The sequence below is a fragment of the Rhinolophus sinicus genome, chromosome 14 (assembly GCF_057876585.1).
Source record: "Rhinolophus sinicus isolate RSI-liver-muscle chromosome 14, RSI-T2T, whole genome shotgun sequence".
Taxonomy (NCBI): Eukaryota; Metazoa; Chordata; class Mammalia; order Chiroptera; family Rhinolophidae; genus Rhinolophus; species Rhinolophus sinicus.
This window is the reverse complement of record NC_142514.1, coordinates 160597372-160620043: the sequence shown is the minus strand read 5'-3', so window position 1 is coordinate 160620043 and position 22672 is coordinate 160597372.

The window sequence follows — 22672 nt, the reverse complement described above, 5'->3', positions numbered from 1 at the left end:
CAGTGTATTTATCAGGGGAGATCAAACCAAAATAAAGAAATATATTAAAGAGTTAGGAAAGGGAGAAAGAAAAAAGATGGGGAAAAAAAAACATGTATTAAAGGATGGGGTCAAGAACACATGTAGAGGTCAACATAAAAAGAATGACCTTATTTCCACTGAGACATTATAATGAGAAGGGGTAGAAAAATTGGGGGGAGGCGGAAGGAAGTCAGGACAGGTATGGATACAGATAAAACTTACATTTTAGACTCATAAAAGGCACTCAGAAGGGCTTGTAACACCAACTGCATGGGAAAGGAAGTTGGGAGGGGAGATAGCTGAAAAGAGTTTTCTATACGCAGTTAACCTCAGAAAATCCAGCTGTTCCCAGCTCAGGACATGGAGAGAAGAAGAAAAAGGGCATATTTGCCCATCTTTCTTCGGAGAGTTGTATATCAGTCCCTTAGATTCTAAATGAAAATGGGCACCAGAGGTCCAGCCGGGCATATGGCGTAATTGTTTCTCCGGAAAAGGCCTCCATGCTCAGAAAAACATTTCCTCCCATCCAACATTAGGGGAGAGCCCAGCAGTCCTGCACTGCCCCTTAAGCCCTTGGCATTTCATCTAAGGGGAGCATTTGCAGCCTTCACCATTGACAAGTGTCCTAAGTGATGGCTTCATTATTTCTAGTAGGTCAGGTCTCATGAGTCTTCAATTAAGAGAAAGTTTTTCTTTCCATTACCAGACACATTTTAAGGAAAATGCTCAATCCATTGGAGACAGTAGTGGCTTATCTTCCTCAGAAGAGATGCCTTTGGCCCACTGTTCCTATAAAACAGCCATAACTCAGACAAAATACTTCATCAGGGACAGCATAACAAATTGTTAATGGGCTAGAATCAAAATGTAGTTGAAAACCAATTTTGTTCAGAATTATCCAATTTTTACATTTTGGCTTGTATGTCATTTAGGGTTAGTAGAGGGTACTACGCTGTAATGTTTTATTCCTTTGAAATACAGCTCTTATAGTGAATTAAAATGTGTGGGATTGTCTGAAGGACAGGGCCACAATGATAATAATCACTTTAGGATACATTTTATGACATATAAAATATTTTGCCTTACATTTCATCCTCCCAACACCCTGGGAGATAGGTGGTCACTGCTTCCCTTTCAAAGAGAAGCAAATGGAGATTCAGAGAGGTAAAAAGATTCTCCTGAAATCACAGAGCTAAGTATCAGAGAGAGGATTTGAACCCAGGTGTTCTTACTTATTTCTATTGGCTCACGTTTCCACATCTTCAAAAATGGGGGTGATCGTAATGGCTGCCTCATGAATAAAGATTATGTAAGATAAAGCCTTGAAGTCAGGCTCTTCGGTGGATTGTTGTTTGAGAAAATGTTGGAACAGGTCAAACAAAATTGTTGAGAAATTCTAGCAGGGCAACAGTAGGCTTCAGTGTAGGAAGGCACACAGGGCAAGATTCTTGACTGCAAAGGATATAAACTGACTCTGGCTAAGTGAAACAGCAAAGAAATATGTTGGCCAGGTATTGAGAGGCTCCGCGATGCAGTCAGAAGGCTGGAGATCCTGGTTCAGGGAAGGGCAGGAGCTATGGGAAGCTGAGTGGCCCCATTCACAGCCAAGGTCACATCCCAGACACACTCTGCTTAGACACTGGACACAGCCTCTGCCCCACCACCTCTGCCCTGCTGGATCCTAGACACCCTACTCAATCACCCAAGTACATTCTAAAGGAGTCAGTTGACTAGATGTACAATCTAGTGGGAGTATCTGGTTGCCCACCAGGTTTATGCACCAACTTCCAGAGGTGAAGAGAGAAAGTGTCTATTTAGCCTCTTCACCTCCACAGACTTACGTAGGACAAACTCCCCATATATGGAAAGGAGCTTCAGTTTCTGCACAGTAAACAGAATGGCAAATGCTCACTACAGGTGGTCTAACTAAATTATGTTCTTAATCTGACTGCCCTTTTCCTATGGAATTTTTCTAATACTTCCTCATCTATAACTGGTGGGCTCCTCAGACTGAGATATTTTCATGTCCTGATAGAATATTGTCATTTCCATGTCCATGCTCTCAGCAATTCTTCCTATTTCTGAGAATACCTCAAATTTGATCTGTGATTTTCTCCAACTCTCCAAATCCCAGAAATTTCCCTGATGAAAATGGTCCTCTCTAATCACCCAGGTCCCACTGTGTTCCCTTGAAAGCATGTCAGTCTAGTTCATAGAATTAATGACTTGACCACATATATTACCCGTTCATGAATCAACTGATGGACATGCTACTATGAAGAGAGGACCAGGATTCAGGCTCTGGTCTACCACCAACTTGATGTGCTTCTGTGAGCAAGTCGCTACTATTCTAAGCAGCTGCTTTGTAAATGAATGGCATAGATTAAAATCCACGGTTTACAACCTGGCTTTTCATTAGACTCACAAGGAAGAAACTCAAATATGAATTTCTAGAATCCCGCAAAAATCTTCTGAATAAAGATCTTCCAGGGTCAAGATTCCAGTCCAGAGATCTATAGGGATGTTTTGTTGTCTTTCTTTTCTTTTTTGTTTGTTTGTCTTGCTTTGTTTGGGGGGAGTTGTTTGTTTGTTTTTATTTAAGCTCACCAAGTTATTCTGATAATAAGTCAGGTTTGGGACCCCTGAACTTTAAGATTTCTTGTCTCTTTCAGCTTTAGGAAATGGTGACATAGTAGTCGTATGCAGCAGTTAGGGATTCCATCTCTGAAGTCAGAAAGAAGCAGGTTCTGGTTCTCACTCTCTAGCTCTGAAACTTGATCCAGTTACTCAACATCTCTAAGCCTCAGTTTCTCCATTTCAAAAATGAGGGTGATAAATGTACCTGCCTACTCCATGGGATTTTTGCAAGGATTGGGTGAGATAAGGCATTTGACCTCTGAGCCTAGGGTGACCCATGAACAATATTCAGTAATGGTAGCTGGATTATTATGATGACAGAGGGAGGACAGCTAAGGCATCGGCTGTGTTGGGGGAGGCTTGAGGAAAGCTGGTGGAAACATGACTTTCTTTCTTCTGTTTTTGTGCTTGATTTAACTGTGTAAAAATATAACTGATGAACTTAAAATGTTCAGGATGTTGGCGTTTTTCCCCTTTTTTTCTGGCTGCGACTTCTCAGAAGAGGCGTTCCCAAAGAGGAACATCTCGGCCACCCCAGCCAGTATCTGACTTGCTGCTGCGTCTTGGCTCAGGCCTGAATGTGGTCCATAGTAAGCTGTTTTGCCTTAGTGACTCAGCATAGTAGGCTCTTTTTCATTTCTCTCTCATTCCGCAGCCAAGAAACTCTCCCACCTATCTTTGCCGTATGCTACTGAAATTGCATTTTGTATCATCTACTGGGAGATAACATAGTTAAATTGATGCTGGGAACCTTATAAGGGTATAAACACTTTGCAGGATGGACGTCATAATAGCAAATTGAGGCTGAGTGCCAATAATAGATTTCTTGATTTTTTTTTTTTCCTTTGCACATTCTTCAGGGCTCTCCAAGGGGGACAGAAATGACATGGCAGTCCAGAAATAGTCCTGGGAATCAGACTGAGGTAGGAGTCTGAGCAGACAGAGAAACCAAATGCAGCCCACACCTTCCCAGCCCCAAATGTGTGCTGCCTGCACCCCCCCCCCCAAACTGAAGGTCCCTTTACTGTGGCCCATGGTTGGAGCAGTGGAAAGACAGCTTTGGTGTTGGACAGCTCTGGGTCTCGGTGTCCTCTGTCTTTTACCAGTCACATGACCTTGGGCAGGTTGTCTATGTTCTGAGCTCCCTCTTGCTCATCTTCATGAGTCTGCTGATGAAATGCGGTAGCATCGTAAACCTCTCTACCACACAGTAGGGTTCAGAATGTGTTTGATCATGTTGCGTTCTCTCTTTTCTCAAATATGTTGGTGGGATCAATCTATTTCAAATTGCAGCTTCCACAAAGGGGTGGTTCTAGATTGTTCCAACAGGAAAGACCCCAAGAAAGCCTTGGAATATGCTGTATAGTGTAAACAAAACACGCTCAGCTCAGAGTCCAACTCCAACTCTAGTCCTGTTTTGTGACTTACCATCTTCTTGTCCTTGAATATATTATTAAGCGTTTCTACATTTGCTGATGGCATCCTATGGGTCAGGTATTATACAGAATGCCTAATGTGCCTTATTTTACTTCATCTCATAGTAACCCTTATAGAGTAGAAATGACTGTCCTCGTGTTATAGAAAAGGGAACTAAAGGACAGAAACATTCAATAACTTGCCCAAGGTCACATCAGTAGAAGAGGTGAAGCTTGGATTTGAACCCAGTTCTTTGGCTCCCGAACCCTTCTTTCTAATCGTAATGATCCCTGACTTCTGCTTGCTCCTGACCTCATTTTCTTCTCCATCTGCAAAAGAGGGGATGATAATCCATGCCTACCCCTACCTTCCAGGGACTTCTAGAAAAAACATATAAAATCGTGGATTAAGGGAGCTTTATACACTAATAGGACAACTTAATGTAAAGAATTGAAGTCATCACAAAGGGTGTAACGGTCTCCTCGACCCTGTGAAAAAATTCCCATCTCCAAAGAAAATGAAGACTGTAAGGATGACTGTTCATGCTGTCCCCAGCAATGTGAGGCTGGGGACAAAGAGGCTTTGCAGCTACACGGTGGTATATTGAACAGGGTAGAGTACATACTGAATCTGTATTTATACTTGGGAAACCACGCTGTGCTTAAATTAGCACTTGAAGAATAAAAGCTTCTCTAAGGCTGCCCTTCTTAAGTAACAGAGGCTAACATTTCTAGAACCACAGACAACAGTATTCTGAAAGCAATAGCAAGATGTTTTGAATTCATCCTAAATCCTTACCCAGCAATCTGTAATCCATCCTAAATCAAACCTCTTTTCCAACATTTGTGGCCCAAGCAAGGTATAAATAAGAAAGACTGTCAGACATTTCTCTAGGATCTTTTGGTTTCTTTAACGGTGTGTTACTCAGAAGTCACAATATTTGTTGCAAAGTGGCCTAGAGTCATTTAATTCATCAGAGATGCCCATGGCACCATTGCGCTGGTAAAGGAATCCACTTTCCAAATTTATGAAAACCACAGAACTAACATCCAAGCTTTGTCTTGAGCTTTCCTCTAATTTATTAGGGTCACTTCTTCTGCTGTTCAATAACCCCAAAATTCCACCTGGCTGCCTCCTGGGGCTTTGCAGAGATCAGCATTTGCTCTGGGGCGTTCATCTTTATCCAGGATTTTTATCAGACACACATTCATGCATACTACACACACACACACACACACACACACACACACACACACACACAACATCCACATCACCAATTCCCATGGAAACCAAACAAGGGGGGAAAATTGAAAGGCAGTACAGAAACTACAGAAGAGCTCTCTGACCCTGCTGTCTAATTCACCTCAGATCTACAGCTCCGAGAACCCTCTTAGAATTCTGAAGGGCTATGAGCGTTCTATTACTGTCTAATTTATTGATGAAGGGTAATTTCTTTTTCTCTTCTTTTTTTTTAATTTTCACATTTTCTTTTTTATTTTTTTATTAGTTTCAAGTTTTATGATGTTATGTCTAACATAATGATTAGACATTTACACCTTCACAAAGTTATAACCGCCCCCCCAAGTCTGCTACCCCTCTGACGTCATACATAGTTATTACAATACCATTGACTATATTCCCTATGCTATACTTTACACCCCATGAATATATATATATATATATATATATATATATACACACACATATATATAATTATAATTATAGTTGACATTCAATATTTTATATTAGTTTGTATAAGGTGTACAGTGCAGTGGTTGGACATTTATATAATCTATGAAGTGATCCCTCATATGTCCAGTACCCATCTGACACCATACATAATCTTTACAACATTATTGATTATATTCCCCATACTGTGACATCCCTCTGACTATTTTGTGGCTACCAATTTGTACTTCCTAATCTCTTCATCTTTCTCAGACATCTAACAACCATCAGTTTGTTCTCTATATCTATGAGAGGTGATTTCTTTAAGTTGGCAATACAAAACCAAATTATTGAGCATCACAATGAGAAAATAATAGAGATGCTAATTTTAAAACAACCACACTGCCACTGGAGTGGACAGAAGCCATTTCTGACTTTTGATCCAAATGTCACCTTTGCCCAATAAAATGTTATGGATATGGGAAGCAAGAAGGACAGAGAATGAGAAAAATACGAACATTAAATATTTTCCTCACTCCTTGAATAGCTATAAATGGGGCTGAATAAATAAAATACATACATACAATAGAGAATTATGCAGCCTATAAAAAATAAGTTAGAGTTTTAAGTACTATTAGGGAAATGTGTCTAAGTTACATTGTTATGAAAAAGAATTGCAAAGTTACATTATTGTATTAATCCATTTAGGTAAAAATAATTATATGTAGAAAAAGTATGTCTTTACTATATTATCATTCATGTATAGAAAAAATTTTGGAAGAATGTAAACCAATAGATTTCCAGTGTTGTATCTGTCAAGTACGATTATGGAGAGTTTTTATTTTCTAAGTCATTCATTTCTGTAAAGTTTTTTTTTTTTAAGAGTGAGAAACTGCTATACTTACAGTCAGAAAATGTGACAAAGCTGAGCAAAATTATCTTTCTCTGTTTTATGGGGACTGATAACGTTGAGACTTTGGGGGACCCCTATAATGATATCTACAATAGCATGCCTTGAAGCCTTCATTTCCCTGGATGAGCAGATGTATCTGGATACCCAGACATGCCATATTCTAGCCAAGTCTCTTTTCTTCTATTTTTGAAAAACCAAAAAAACCACAGTGACTTATGTTCATCATTTCTGGTCCAATAGTAGCCAAGTGGGAGGGTGGCAGAATTCCAGGTTCTGATGGATGACAAGCCTTCAGTGGTCAAAATGTTAAAGATCTTTCTTCTTCTCCTCCTTTTGTGGGTTTTGTTCCCCTTTAGCACTGGCAAAATACATTTACAGAGTTGTTGTATTGACAGGTCATCTGTCATCAGTCTGTAACATTGCCAAGGACCAGTCTTCCTGTCTACTGTGGACTCTGGTCCGTTCTCAAAAGAGAATGGCATCTAGCATGCATGCAATATTTTGACTGAGAAGAGACATGAAAGGGGACTCTTGGTCTGAGGTTTCCCTTAACCCAATTTCTTGGCAGGATTTCTGATTAGAGAATGGGAGACCCTCTTGGACAGCCAAACAGAGATCATAGGTTTAAAATTTAACTACAAGTAGCCATAGTGAGTGTTAAATTTTTTTGTTGGGGACACATGCTTGGTAGGTATACAGAAATCACATGAACCCCCTTTCTTTAAGGACCACCTTATGTACTCTCATCCACCATGTTTGTTCTGCACGAGCCTCCTATAGCCTCCTAACCCCAGTTTCATCTGGGAGGAGCACTTGATTCACCAGGGCCAAACACACGTTTCTGGGAATTTGTGTTTGGAAATCAAATCCATCAATTTCATTTTTTGAGGCTAGAGCAGATAAGCTCCAAACCTGGGAGCTGTGGCACTGGTACAAGTCACAAGAATGTGCCAGTGGTGCAGCCACCATGGAAGACAGTTTGGTGGTTCCCCAAAGAATTGAACAGAATTATCATATGGTCCAGCAATTCTACTTCTGCTTATATACTCAAAAGAATTGAAAGCAGAGACATGAACAAGTATTTGTACACCAATGTTCATAGCAACTTTATTCACAATAGCCAAAAGGTAGAAATAACCCATATACCCACCAACAGATGAATGGATAAACAAATGTGGTATAAAAAGGAATGAAATTCTGATATAAGCTACAACATGGATGAACCTTGAAGCCATTATGCTGAGGGAAATAAAGCAGACATAAAAGGCTGAGTATGGTAGGATTCCACTAATATGAAGTATCTAGAGTAAATTTATACAGACAGAAAATAGAATCATGGTGGCCATAAAATAGAAGGGGTGAGGGAGGAATGAGGGGTTATTGTTTAATGGGCACAGACTTTCAGTTTGGGCAGATAAGAAAAGTTCTGGAGATGGATGGTGCAATGACTGCACAATAATGTGAAAGGACCCAATGCTACTGTACACCTAAAACTAGATAGTACACTCTATGTTATGTATATTTTACAATACAAAAGAAGAAGAAGGAGAAGGAGGAGAAGGGAGAAGAAGGAAAAAAAGAAGAAGAAAGAAGGAATGTGCCACAAGCTCTGGCCAATACTGAAATTCTAGAACTGTGGAGCTAGGGGGGCAGCTTTGAACAAAATTCATTCAATTTAATTCCACAGCTATTTCCTGAGTACTATGTACTATGTGTTAGGCCTGCTAGGAGGTTATTCAAAGGATTTAGGGATTAATGAGACCTATTCTAAGCCTCAAAAACTCACACTCTAGGAGGGTTTCAGAAAGTACAGAAACACAACACAAAGTGTGATAAAACCATAAATAAGGAACAAATATACCTTGGAGAACTGAGAATTCAAGGAAGACTGTTGCACACTTGACATTTGAGATAGGCTGTTGGGTATTGGTAACTGCTATAGACTAAACATTTGTGTCTCACCCCCGCCCTGGAAAGAAATGTATATGTTAAAACCTAATCTCCAAAGTGATGCTATTTCTAGGTGGGGCCTTTGGGAGATGAATATCGTAAGGGTGGGGCCCTGAGGAATCGGATTAGTGCCCTTGTAAAGAGACCTTGGAGAGCTCCCTTCCTCCTTTCCCCATGTGAGTCACAGCAAGGAGATGGCTGTCTGTTATCCAGGAAGCAGGATCTCATCAGATACTGAATCTGCTGGCCCCTTGATCTTGGACTTCCCAGCTTCCAAATCTATGAGAAATAAATTTCTGTCATTTATAAGCCAACCAGTCTATGGTATATTATTAGAGCAGCCAGAACAGAGTAAAACAGAGGCATTGGAACAGGAAGGGGGCATCCTAAACAGAAAAAATTGTAGGTTAAGCCTGGGAGCCAATTTAAGGAATAGCAAGTAGAGGATGGGATAAAAATAGGAGCAGAGAAGGTGACATTGACCATTTATTTGAGACTTACTATCTGCCAGAAACCACACAAAATATTTTCCCCATCTCATTTAATATTCACAGCACTCCTAGGTTATATTAGGTAATATTGTAGAGGATATTCCTGGTCACCTGTCCAACAGCCTTTATTCCCTCCTCCTTCTTTGCCATCAAGCCCTAATTTCATGTTGGGGTGTTCCCCCTGGACAGGCTTGTCTTGCTGGAAGGGCCTCTCCCAAGCTCTAGGAGATGAGTCTTCATTCCTCTAAGCCAGTGGTAGTAATTCCACTCCTGCTGGCACAGCTTGTTTGAGCTAAGGGCAAAATTCAATTTGACCAAAAAAAAAAAAAGAAAAAAAAGGCACAGATGTCTGCCAGAGGACTTGTGGAAAGACTTTATTCCCTGATTATAAAAAGAAAAACCTCACAAGGAAAAGCACTCCTCTTTCCGCTTTCGGGTATATCTATTTATGAATGTGAACCCCTGGGCTTGGTAGCCTTCTGGAAACCATAATCTTGTGACACTAAAGATGAAACTCACTGTCTAAAGATGATAGTAGAGAAAGATGAAGGGAAGCTGCTGACTTTAAGCCCCCGAGTTAACAAATCCTGCAACCACTTCCCTCCCTAGCTCTTATTTCAGAGAATACTTACAAAAAAAAAAAAAAATTACACCACTTAAAGTTGGGTCCTCCGTTAATAGCAGATAGGATGTTACCTGACTCTCCAAGTAGGTAAAAGATAACTTGCCGGTAAGTTAAAGGTTAAGGTGTACGACGCCAGGTTAGGAGAACACTTGGCCGTGGGGATGAGGTTAAAACAGTCCTTTGGAACCTCAAACATCTGGGTGAGGAACAGTGGGCCAATCAGAGGCGAAGGGGCAATTCTCTGGATGTGAGAGCAGCTCAGGAATGCAAAGCATCAGTCACACCTCTCTGTCTGCGGCCTGGGGGAGGGAAAGCAATGGTGTTTCTGTGATGACTCAGCCCTTCCCCTCAAAAACTCAAGGAAAGTCAAGTGTGCCCTTGCAGGCAACCTTCCCTCTGTCACGGCTGTGTTTTTATAGGGCAGTGCTTGGAAAATCTCGCTCTTCCTTTCCGCTTGACTTGTCCGGATGTCTCCCACCTCCTCGAAGCTCACAAGGTACGGGGGGCAGAATGTCATTTCTACCCCCTCCCTCTACCTCCCACACGTTTCCAGGCCTTTTTAGCAGCCTCCTCCAAATGGAGTGACCTCCCTCACCAGTATTTTTATCACGCATTGAAAGACGATTAAAAATGTCTGATGTAAAAATACAACTTGCCCTGCTGGGAGAGGTTAGAGGAAGGTTTCCACCAGAGTCGGCCAAAGGCTGCTGGGTAGAGCAGTGGACAGAGAGTCAGAGACACCTGGATTTGCATTCCAGCTTGGATACCAAGACCTGCATGACCTTGGGCAAGTCACCTAACTTCCCTGAAACTCAGTTTTATTGTTTGAAGAACGGGAGCAGTGTGACCTGCACTGCTTACCTCACCAGGCGAATGCCAGCATCCAAAAAACAAAACAACTAAACACAAACACAACCACTGTTCTCACCAGAGGATAAAGGCCTGAGGGGCTAGGACTCAAACAGGAATTTTCATTTGAAACAGAGGGAAAAAGTTCAGAGACAAGAATTTAGTACAGCCAAACTGTCTGGGTGGATCCCTAAAGGAACCTGGAAAAACAGAACTATATATATTCATTGGGGAAGAGGGAAGATTTAATTGGCTCAGTTTCTTCTCTGAGGCTTACCTATAGGCCTGGGCCTTTCCACACATTATCTTAATCCAACCTCCTGAAAGTCTTGTGAAATGGGCATTTTTCATCTTCATTTTATCAAAGAGAAAAAGCCACACCAAGAAATCAAAGGTACTGGTTGAAGGTAGATTCTGGCCTCCTCACAAGTTGGGTTGAGAGGGTTTGTTTCTGGAATCCTTAAAGGTTTCCTAAGTCCTTTGGGCTCCTTAAGAGGAATGAGCAGGAACAAACACCTTGAAAAGTAATCTTGCAGCATTGTGAGAATTTTCACGCCCTATTTTGGGCAGAGAGTCCTAGAAAGTACAACAGAAATCATACTGAAAGCGACTGAAATGTAGTGGTTGTTCCATAAATTGTGTTGACTAATGAATAAAAGAAACCTATATTACAATCCAAGCAACTTTCTAACTATCTAGATGGACAAGTTATTGAATCCGGCCTCATTTTTAACTAGAATGAGAGTTGACTTACGTCTCTCTCATACCATTAGGGGCCCACCCAGACAGTTTGGCTATACTAAATTCTTGTTTCTGAACTTTTCCCTCTGTCCAAAAAGGAAATTTCTGTTTCAGTCTTTTGTATATCTACTGGGGTCTGGATTATAACTGTAGGATGAGAACAACTGACTGATAAATGAGGGGAGGAGCAGAGCTAGACAGTATAGCAAACTGGTGATCAATAGATCTGTAATCCTCAGTCTTCTCATCTTTAAAATGGGAGATTGTGGTAGATCCATGTTTTTCCATTTTTTTTTCTTTTTAAGCAGCAGTTGAAAGCGTTTGCTACCTGAACTCTGACATGGAGCCCCAAACTATTATGTGAGTAAGTGTGCTGCACAGATTGAATGCACAGGGATGCAGTGCTCCCCCAGTGGGGCCATCCCCTCATCACCCTTCCTTCCTTCCTACCAAGGCCATTTGGCAAGACAGGGGACCCCCACAATCTCTGTGGGATCTCTCAAGCTTGACTTCTGTGCTAAGAAAAGAGACTACCTGGGTACATCCAATGAATTGTTCCAAGTGCTTTCCGTACCATAACTCTTTACCCTCACCACAATCCTATCGAATAGATACTGTTATTATTAACCCCTTTTACACGTGAAGAAACTCAGGCACAAAGAGCTTAATTAACATTGTCCAAGAATTAAGACTCCTAACGGAAAATGCCTCCTTCCATAATGGGAAGAGGTTTTAGATCTCCAGCGACATCTACTCTCCTGACCCAAGGAAAACTAAAATCAAGCTTAGATAGAACCTTGGATTCAAAGAAAACTCCCAGTCACAGATGAAATTCTATTTTCCAGAAAAGCTTTTCCACAATAGTTCTTTTTTTGAGAGCTGAGCAGAGTTGGTTGCATGGGTTTTGTATCTGAGTAGTGGAGGGAGATGTATAAAAAAAGTCACGATGTCACAGGCTCTGACAGCACCACATGTATCCGAGTTCCACTCTGTGACAATGGAACTACGTGTGCAAACAGAACCACTCTTTAGGCACTTTGGGTAGAAATGACTCTTCTGGTTGCTTTAATGAGTGTGGATTGTCAGAAGCCTGAACTGTACCCTTGCCTTAATGTGTGAGCTTACACAAATGAGTGTCTGTGGGCCTTGGAGAAGTGGTGAGAAAAGAAACAAAGCCATTGTCACACAAATAAACAGCCCAAGTTTCTCATAATGTTACAGCATTCTCAGAGACTTACTAAAAAAGACAGGTTTCAAGTATAAGGATTCTGTTCTCAGGAAGCAGTCCAGTGTCTTGCCATTATACTTTGCAGATGTCATTTGTGTGGTTGGAAATATGACTGCCTACTCATTCTGGTGTCACTGTTTGATTGCCATTACATGTCAAGCATTTATGCAAACCTTCACTGGACATGCACTGAGGCTCTTGGTAGTACTTTCCTAATCAAGAAATGTTCATTGAATGCCTGTTTGATGATAGATACAGTAAAAGTCCTTCCTTTCTTTTTTCTTTTACCCAAACAAAGAATATTTGTTGATTTCCTATTGCCTATCCACCATCAAAGTACTCATTCCATGCAGATTTGTTAGATGTCTACTACGTGCTAGATGTTGAATAAGAAACTGGAGACACACATGATTCAGACAGTGTCCCTTTCCTCTGATAACTCCCAGCACAGTGGCTTTGCTTTCTATGCATCCACTTGTCCATGCCATTTGACCCTTTGATTCTAGGCCAATAGCAGCCTTCAAGCAAAACTTTTAATAGCAATATCGGATCCTTGGAAAACCCTCCATGCATAAATACACACCTATAAAAATATGAACTTTAAGTGGAAATTAATATAACATTGGTCTTACCTACATCAGAGACTTAAAAGCATATTCACTCCATGAATGCTTGCCTCCATATTATAAAAGAACTAAAAAGTGGGGAATGGATTGATGTTGCTATGAAAACCCAAAACAGAGAAAAGAAAGGCCAGCTGACGTAATTCCCCCATCGGTATTCATGGTTAAATTGACCAGATTGCTGTAGCATAATTTTAGGGGTTTGCTGTTTAGGGTTTTGTCTGTATGTGTTCAGGGTGTGCAGTTCCAAGAACAACTGTGGCTCGACTTCAGAAGTATATATATTTATGTATTTTCATCATCTTCTTCTCTGTCACCATTAAATGTCAGTTTTCTTCCTTGAAGGCAATGGGGCCCACGTGATTTACTGAGCCCACAATTATTCATGCTTCTTGGTGCCCAAGCCAGACTTTTGCCAGCCCACACCCAAAGTGCCACACAGCCTGTTTCTGAGGTAGAAGATGGGGCTTATTGGGGTCAGCTTTGGCCAGTGTCTTTGAGTTTAAGCCACCAGGCTAAAAGGGCATCTGCTTACATTTTTGCAAGGGTTCCCCTGATATCAAGACCCACCATTCATCATTTCCAATTGTGGAAACTTGGCATTTGTTTCGGAAAATGCCAAATGTGTTTTCCTTGTGTATCTGCTGCCACATCAGTGATCTGTCCTTAGTTAGATCTTTTTGAAAAAAGGAAAGAAGCAAGCAAGAAAATCTCTCTGTCTCTTGCTCGCTGGGTCATCTTGGATGACAACTGTCTGAGCCTCAGTAAACTTAACAATGGAGGCATTCATACTCATTGAACAGAATTATTATGAAGATTAAATATAGTCCCTGATGTAGAGTTGATAACAATACTATTATGAATATGATTACTAGTGTTATTTATAGAGTGCTTGCAATGTGACATTTGGTAATAAATGCTATTTCTTCTTTAACTTGTCTGGACTATATTACCTCTCTAAAATTTACCTTTCTTATCTGTATAATAGGCCTAATAGTATTTTACACATTTGTTTTGAGGCACTGGTTCTCAAACTTGAGTATGCATCAGAATCTCCTGACAAGCTTGTTAAAACATTGATTGCTGGGCTCTACTGCCAGTATTTTTGGTTTAGTATTTACAGGCTAGACACTGAGAATTTGCAGTTTTAACAATTTCTAAATTGTTGTTGATACTAATGGTCCAGAGCCATACTTTGAGAAACTCTGCTCTAAGGACTAGATTTATTAAGCATTTATTGAACAAACATTTATTGCATACCTAGTGTGTGCTAGGAATTGTTCTAGATATCGAAGGAAACGCAGTGACAAGACAAAGTCCCTCTCTTCATGAAGTTTACATTCTAGCAAGGGAGATGGACAATAAGTAAACCTATAAGTAAACAATAACATTCAGAAATGTGAAGAAAAATAAAGCAGGGGAAGGGGGTAGTGAGTGACTGGGTTTCATTGAGAAAGACATTTCAGAAATAGCAGTCAGGGAAGGCATTTCTGAGGAGGTGATATTTGATTAAAAAATGATAGGAAGGAAAGAAGACATTTGATCTAGGAGAAGAACATTCCTGTAAGAAAAAAGCCAAATGCAAACATCCCGAGGAAGAAATAAATTTGAAGTTTTTCAAGGACAGTCAAATGGCTAGCGTAGCCAGAGCACTGTGAGTGAAGACAGGAGAATGAGGATATGGAATCAGACAGAAACAGGCAGTGGGGCAAAATCATGTAGAGCCTTGTAGGCCATCGTAAGCAGGTTGCACCTTATTTGAAGTTGATGGAAAGCACACATTAAGTAGATGAGTGACATGATCTGACTTAACAGTTTTCAAAGAGCACTCTGGCTTCCGGGCAGGACGGGAGTGAAAGCAGGTGTAGAGTTAGGAGATGGCTGATATTCTCCAGGAAGGATGAAGGGGCTTTGCCTAAGGTTAGAAGAGGTGCTGAGCACTGATCAGATTCATGTTACACTTTGTAAGTCAAACTGATGTAAATGATGTTGGATCTGCCGGCACTTTCTGGGTGTGGCCAGGATCCTGTCTCGTGAAGCCGAAGAGTGGACACACGGACCAGGGAGAGGCAAAAAGTTTTTAAAAGAGGATCGTTTCTTAGAGGCAGGAGAAGAGGCTGCAGCTCCTGAGCAGGAGGGGATACCCAAAACTGGGAAGCCCACTAGCTAAGGCAAAAGGCTTTTACTTTTATATTTTCCCCTGCCTGCTTGGGGAAGGGGGCTGGAGCCTTTTAATTGAATTCGTCTATCAGGTTTGTCCTGTTTGCCCATCCTGAAGGGATTAACAAACTAACACATTCCTATCTGTCAGATCTGCTCCTTTGTCCCGCCAGAAGGGATTTGAGATTATCTATTAACTTTAAGGGATATTCGCATGTCTCTGTCCTGGAGTGAAGGAGACATTCCAAGGCCTGGAGTTTCAGGATATGGCTGCTTTTTTGTTTATTCCACCAGGGACCTTCCTGTCTACCTAACGACATGCTAACTAACCTGTCTCAAAACAAACAGGATTTGCTATTGAGTTGGGGGTAAAGCAAGGGAAAGAGGGGAATCCAGAATGGCTCCTGAGATTGGAGCCTGATTTAGTAAAACAAGATCATCTGTGAGAAAGTATCTGGCACATAATAAGGGCTCAGTATTCATCTATGTATTTTAGAATTGGAATATTTTCAGTTTAAAAATTCTAATGCTACCACAAAGGGCCATGCAGCCTATACAGTGCACAGCTTATAGAGACTGTGAGGTGAATGAAGTTGCATGAAGTAGTTGCTCTGGAAAGTGCCAATTCTTTGTCAGTGCTGTTCCTTAGATTTTTCTACCTTTCTGCAACTAAATGCAACTCCAATAAACTGAGTTGAGTGTCCAGTGTGAAAGCCATTGTGCTAGGGACTGAGCGTGTGTCGTCCATTTGGGAAAAGTCTAGAACTCAGGGGCTTACCTTTGGAGGATGAGTTTGTACCAAGAAAAAAAGTCCTCATGTCATTGGTGATCAATATTGATGCTGGAGCCTTCTTTCTTGGCATTTCCTCCAAATTCCTTGCTCGAGGACTTCGGGCAAGTTGCACCCCTTGATTAGGGACATGGCATTAGAGTGTGGAGTGTGTGTGACATAAAACCTACTCAAGGAAAGCCAGCCTGGATGTCCACTCTGTCCCTGAGTGCAGCTGGCAAGCTTGTTGCTACACCAACAGAGACAGAAACGTGTGCATCCAGTGGGATCGATCATGTCTGGAATCGAGATCTCTCCAAATATCAAGAAAGAAATATGAGTCATTGGAATCCAGTTGTATTTTTTAAGAAGTTTATTCTCATTGTTTATAGCTTAGATCAGGGGTGTCCAAACTTTTTTCAATGTTTTTTACCAAAGGCATATGCGGTAAAACACACAAACAGCCGGGCCACTCCCTCGAGGTGAAGTACATATTGCCTCACCTGGTTTATTTAAGTAAACTAAATATATTTTTGGAATTTGCTGCAGGCCAATTAACAATGGATTGCAGACCGCAGTTGGCCCGCGGGCCACAGTTTTGACACCCCTGGCTTAGATGATTCAGTTTGTATTGTTCATGCACCAAAATTGTAAAGAAGTCCAAGCCTGTCACCGTCGGCTCTGTGACCTACCTTGCTCCCTGCGCCTGTGTTTGGCAGTTAGTCCCCGATGCCCAACATCCTCATGCATGTCTACGTCAGTTCCCCAATTCTCTCCTCCCTGGATTTACCCAGCTTCCCTTCCCTTGCTGCAGTCTGCAATTTATCAACATTCATCAACAGTTATCATTCAGAAAGTATTCATAGATCACACTATATGTGTTTCACAAAGCACCCACTCTGAGTACTGCTTTTGTGTGTAATAGTATTTATTGGGTACTTATAATTTGTCAGCCACTGTGCCAAGAGCTATCAGTATATTGTCTCATTTAATCCTCACAGCAATCCTGTGATTCTATTATCTCTGTATGCAAATGAGAAATTTCTGAAGAGGTGAAATAATGCCCAAGATCAACCAGGAAGCTTATAGCAGGGTGGGATGCAAACCCAAGACTTTCTGGTTCACAGCCGATGCTCTTAATTGCTGTCATGTTGCCTTTCAAGGCAGAAGAGAACTAGCGTTTCTGGAGCATCTATCATGTGATATCTTCTTTACAAATTCTATCTCATTTGATCCTCACAGCAACTCTTCAGGATAGATATCATTGTCAGCTAAAAGGAAACAAAAGTCTCAGAAAGGTTAAGAATAGTACACAAGACCCTCAGTGGCTGAGCTAGGACACCAAATCAGATTTCCTAGATGTCAATGTCCACGTGTTTTCCATAACACCAAAGAGCCCAACTTCATAGCTTCAGTGAGAAGCTGTGGTATCTGAAGGGTTCTTTGAAGGTCGTGTAGTATTTCAACAGGTGGAGATGGAGAAACAGCCTCTGGATGGAAAGAACAGCATGAACACACAGAGCTGCTAGGAGTGCACATGGGAACCACCAATGCTGTATTTCCCTTAGTGCTAAGCCAAGGAGAGGACATCCTGTTCTCTACATCTCTGTATACCTTGTCTTCCCTCCCCTTTTATTTGAAATCCTTCTGTGACTTTTCTTTGGACAAGGGCTTTCATGATCTGTTTCCTGCCTCCTCTTTCTTCTCGGAGTGTACTGTACTCACTCTGCAATGGCCTCACTGGCCTCTTTTCTAATCTTCACTTTTATCAGCTCTTTCACACTTTAGAGACTCCTGCATTTGCTCTGTATTCTACCAGTAACTTTTTTTTTTTACTTCATCTTCCCATGACAAAGATCAGTTCACATATCACCTCCTCAAAGAGGCCTTCTCTACCTCCATAGCTATTCTCATTATAACATTCTGCTTAAATATGTCTTAAATAAGTCCATGCATCCTTGAATGTTTTCAATTCAATAGAAAAAAATAAAGCACAGTGTTTGTTATAGACGTTTTTCCAAAATTGACTTGTCTACAGATAAATTAACCCTACCTAAGTACCAAAATCAGTACTTGGCTGAATTTTCAATTTCACAGCAGCTTCTTGACATGCAAATTTTGAAACAGAGAGCAATTTTGATAAAAATCAAATAACAAACCCCATTAAAATAAGGTGATTGTTGAGAGTTCAGGCTTTAAAAACTTGTTTTGATGGATTAGAAAGACAAAAGAACTATTTGCCCCTTAATCTAAATTTGATTTGTCCTACTGACCTGAAATCATAGCAAATAATCCCAGTGGTTTGGAACAACCCCCCCTCCCCCCGCCCCCGTGCTCCCATAATGACAGATTTCATACATCGCAATGAAATATTTTTAATAATTCACAATATTAATTTCTAAAATGGTAAATATTGATAGATAGAACCTACATCAACAGAAGTTCTTAGGGGGTCATCAATAATTTTTAAATGCAAGAAGATTCTGGAGCCCAAATATCTGTGAACTATTGAGTTACACAAACAAATAACTTCCGATTTTTGCTAAGCACATTTTTAGTTGGGTCTTTGTCACTTTTACATGAAAGAGTCTAGATAATTGAATTTTATCATAGAAAGATAATATTGCCTCAAGAAGTTGAGGAGTGCCCTATTGCCAATAGTAAGTTTTTTGTTTTTTGGTCTGAAAAAAATCTCTTCCCCTTCCTCCCATAATCTAAAATTTAGGAAAAAGCTTGCAGTAAATGACAGAACCCAGGGAATGGGTTAATCTTTGATTAACAATGAATTTAATTGTCTCTAGAAATTAAACTCAGAAATAGTAAAGAAAATGTCTTCAAATTTTTTAACTAAGTCTACGTTGGAAATATTACATCTTTTGTCTATAGTGATTTGCAAAGAACATATGTTTAAGTCTAATCACAATTATGAATCCATTATAAAAGACCAAGATATTTTTTGGTGTATTGACCTGGTGATGAAGGCAATTATAGATGGCTAAGAAGTGGCCAACTGAAAGGTCCTTGAGAAAGGGTGGGCCAGAGGTAGAGGAATAAGGTCACAAGTGGTGACCTGATTGGTTAATTACTAAGCCAAATTTGGACCTTATTATAAAAGCAACAGCAAGTCACTGACCTGTTTTTTTTTTAAATGACATGCGTTATGATCATGGAAGTCAAGGTGTTTCTCATAGCTAACATTTCTAAACTGGGTGAGAAAATCAGGGTAGGTCCCACAGAGGAAGTGACATTGAAGTTGATAACCAAAGGAGAGGAAGAACTAACTGGGAAGGAAGAGGATGACGTGTCCTAGGCAGGGAAAATGTAAGCGATTAGCATATTCAAGGAAGTGTACAAATCAGAAATGGCTGAAGCATAACTGTGGAGGTATGGGAAAATGATGTGACTAGAGAAGTAAGCGGTGTGTAGGCCATGGAAGACTTTGGAAGCAGGTTTCACAGTTTAGACTTAAGAATGAGAGCTTCAGAAATTCATTGATGGGGACTACCATAATAAAATTCATGTTTAAGAAAAGTCATTCTGGCTGTAATCTGGTAAAATGGATAATAGCCTCTGGTTATGGTCCTTATGGCAACAAATACATAGGTATTTCCGTGGGATATTTTATCTCTGCATAAACTTACATAACTGGAAAAAAGTCTTCTTTTGTCTGCTAATTTATTTTTCTTGGTTGGAAAACATGGAACATGGGATTAAAATAACAGGGGTCCCTCAAAACTTGCAAAGAAGGAAACAAGATTGCATGTGCTTAGAAGATTTAACTGTATAATCAGTACATACTAGATCAGAACAGAGATAGGTAAAGCTATCTAAAATTGAAATGACTCTGGCCAGAGCCAGCATTTGCCTAAATGCAAAAACATATCTAAAAAGAGAATTGACCATCCTTGTAACCCTAGGCAAAGGGAAATAAGCAAGGTAAATATTGGTGCTGTGATTCTAACCACCATCCAGGAGAGAGTCTTGCTCAGGGACTTTGGGTAATATGATACCATTGCAAAACCATTCCTATTGTGGAGACAAATGCGTGTTAGATTAATGGTGTCAATCCTGACTGACCAAGAGAATCACATATAGAGTTTTTAACAAAAAAACAAACAAACAAAAAAATACTGGAGGTGCCAAAAAAAAAAAAAAAAAGTATATACATGACTTTTGTTACCAGTATATATTGAGTATTACAATTTTAATACAAGTGTTTACAAGTATTTCCTTTCTTAAAATGTGTATATATTTTTTGGCACTCTCTGTACCATTGTCTGGCCCTGATCTTAGGTCTGAGATGGATCCCAAGAGTCTGAAAATGTTGTAAACTCCCTGGGTCCCAGAGACATAGCCAGGGTGCAGAACCACATGTCAGATATTCTTAGCCTGACATTGGAATCAACTTAATCTTTCTTATACTAATTCCATGCTCACTATACAATCTTCTGGTTATAATTTGGTTTCATGTGTAGGTCTTTGTTCAGAGAGAAAATATGCTGATTTTTGCCACACAAGTATTCCAGTTCAAATGATTATTACATTTCTTTTTGTGAATTGATAAACTGACATTGGCAATTTATACAGCAATCTTAATATATCTTATTAATATAAGAATGCCTTTGAGAGAATAATAGTTCTTTCTGGATAATGACAAATCAGGTGTCAGAGGATATAAGCCTTGAAGACCATCTAACTTCACCAAGATCATATCATCATTTGAGCCTTTGTAGGGATCGTCTCACAGGTGTTACTGGCTTTTCATTAACTTTACGCAAATGGTTTATTTCCCCCGCCCCTGAAATTATCAAATAACAATATTTTAAACTCAAGCATATATAGTAGTAGTTTAGAAGTAAGAATCCAGGTACTGGGACAGTGAACACATTCCTTAATGATTCCCCTGGTTGTACTTAAACTAAAAGCCCCACTTACTTTAAACATATTGTTTCTTCATCAAGGGAAAGTGTTCCCTGCAGTATAGTCTGCTGCTCCAGGCCAGAGGGAAAATATTAGAATTAAACATAGAAATAAATATAAAATATGCATCATAAACTTCACAGACCCAGGCACAGGTACTAAAAGAGGTCTTTATTTTATTAAAATATTAAATGACTATTCAATTGAATAAGTGGGATTAAAGCTGAGCTTCTGTAGGTATTGTTCTGGCTTTACAACAGAGTTGCTACCCTTTTTCAAATGTAAATTGAGGGTATCTTTTGTCATCAACAAAAGTTTCAAGGAACAATAGAGAATGGAAGAAATGTCATAAAAGCAAATAGAAGAAAGCACAGAGGTGGATAATTCAGCTGCAACATCCTTGAAAATGTGCCAGAAATCCTTATCTACTGAGGGAGCTGCAATGGAGAATGAAAAATCTCTTATCCCACAAAGGAGGGCTCCTTGTTTTTCTGTGGAGATGGCATTGGGCCAGAGTAGCCATCCAGAGGTAAATGAAAGAATAGAGTTTACTAGGAGGCCCAGGTGAAAACAGAGAGAGTTGTAAGTGAAAGGGAAGAAGACAATTGCTGGCTGTTTTCTATGGTCTCCTAACGAAGGACAGCACTGGATGCAGGCTGGGCGCCTGAGGGTCCCTGGGGCTTTGTAGGAGACACCCCCAGTAGATAAAAGAATAGCTGACACCTCTGCACTGGCTCAGATAGCAGTAGGAACCTGGGCCTCTTAACGTTCCAGCAATCCCTGCACACTTACCACATAGTCTAGGTCTAAGCTGAAAGGGTGTTCACCCTAAAGCCCCAATTTTTATGTGTCCCCAACTGAACCTGATATTAGAAATACAGAAGTGTGGTAAAGGAGAGGGCACAGCATTATTTGTTCAAATTGTATCTCTCTGGGAGGGCAATGAGGTAGTCAGTGAGTGGTTAAGCAAATAAGTGAGTGGATTTGGGAATTAGAAAACTCTGATTTTGTTAGTTCTGTCACTTATTCATTATGTGGTTTTGTACACATTACTTAACATCTCTGGACTTCTTTTACCTCACCTATTAAATCATATAATAATACCTTTTCCATGGGTTTTATGAATGTTAAGTAAGATGCCCTAATAAAATATTTATCCCAGTGTTTGGCAAAAAGTGTCTTAACCAGCAAATGAAGTCATATTAGGGCAAGATAACATTTTTGAACTGTTTATCCACTATTTTTCCCACTCCACTTCCATCTTCACTCCTCATTTTATTGACATGCACTCTGTGACCCTTTAGTCCTGACAGCTACACAGGAGTTACCCTTTGCCTAAAAGAAAAGTGTCAACATGGAACCAGGGGGAAAGAATGTGTAAACGTTTTCGGTTCTTGAGTTTCAAGTACTGTGATACCAGTGAAGTCAGAAAAGACTTATAAGAATAAGTGATCGTGTTTTACTTTCTCCGGACCAAGTAAAGATTCTAAGACTGAGAAGAGAGGACTATTGAGAGAGTTAGAACAGCATACGGAGAGATGGCTGACCTTGACCAAAGTCTCATCAGTCGACAGCCCAAAAGGGGCCACCAGCAGAGAGCTGGGTCCATGCCCTCATATGGTTCACTCTCATTCCCCTGTCCCATGTGCACACCTGACTTG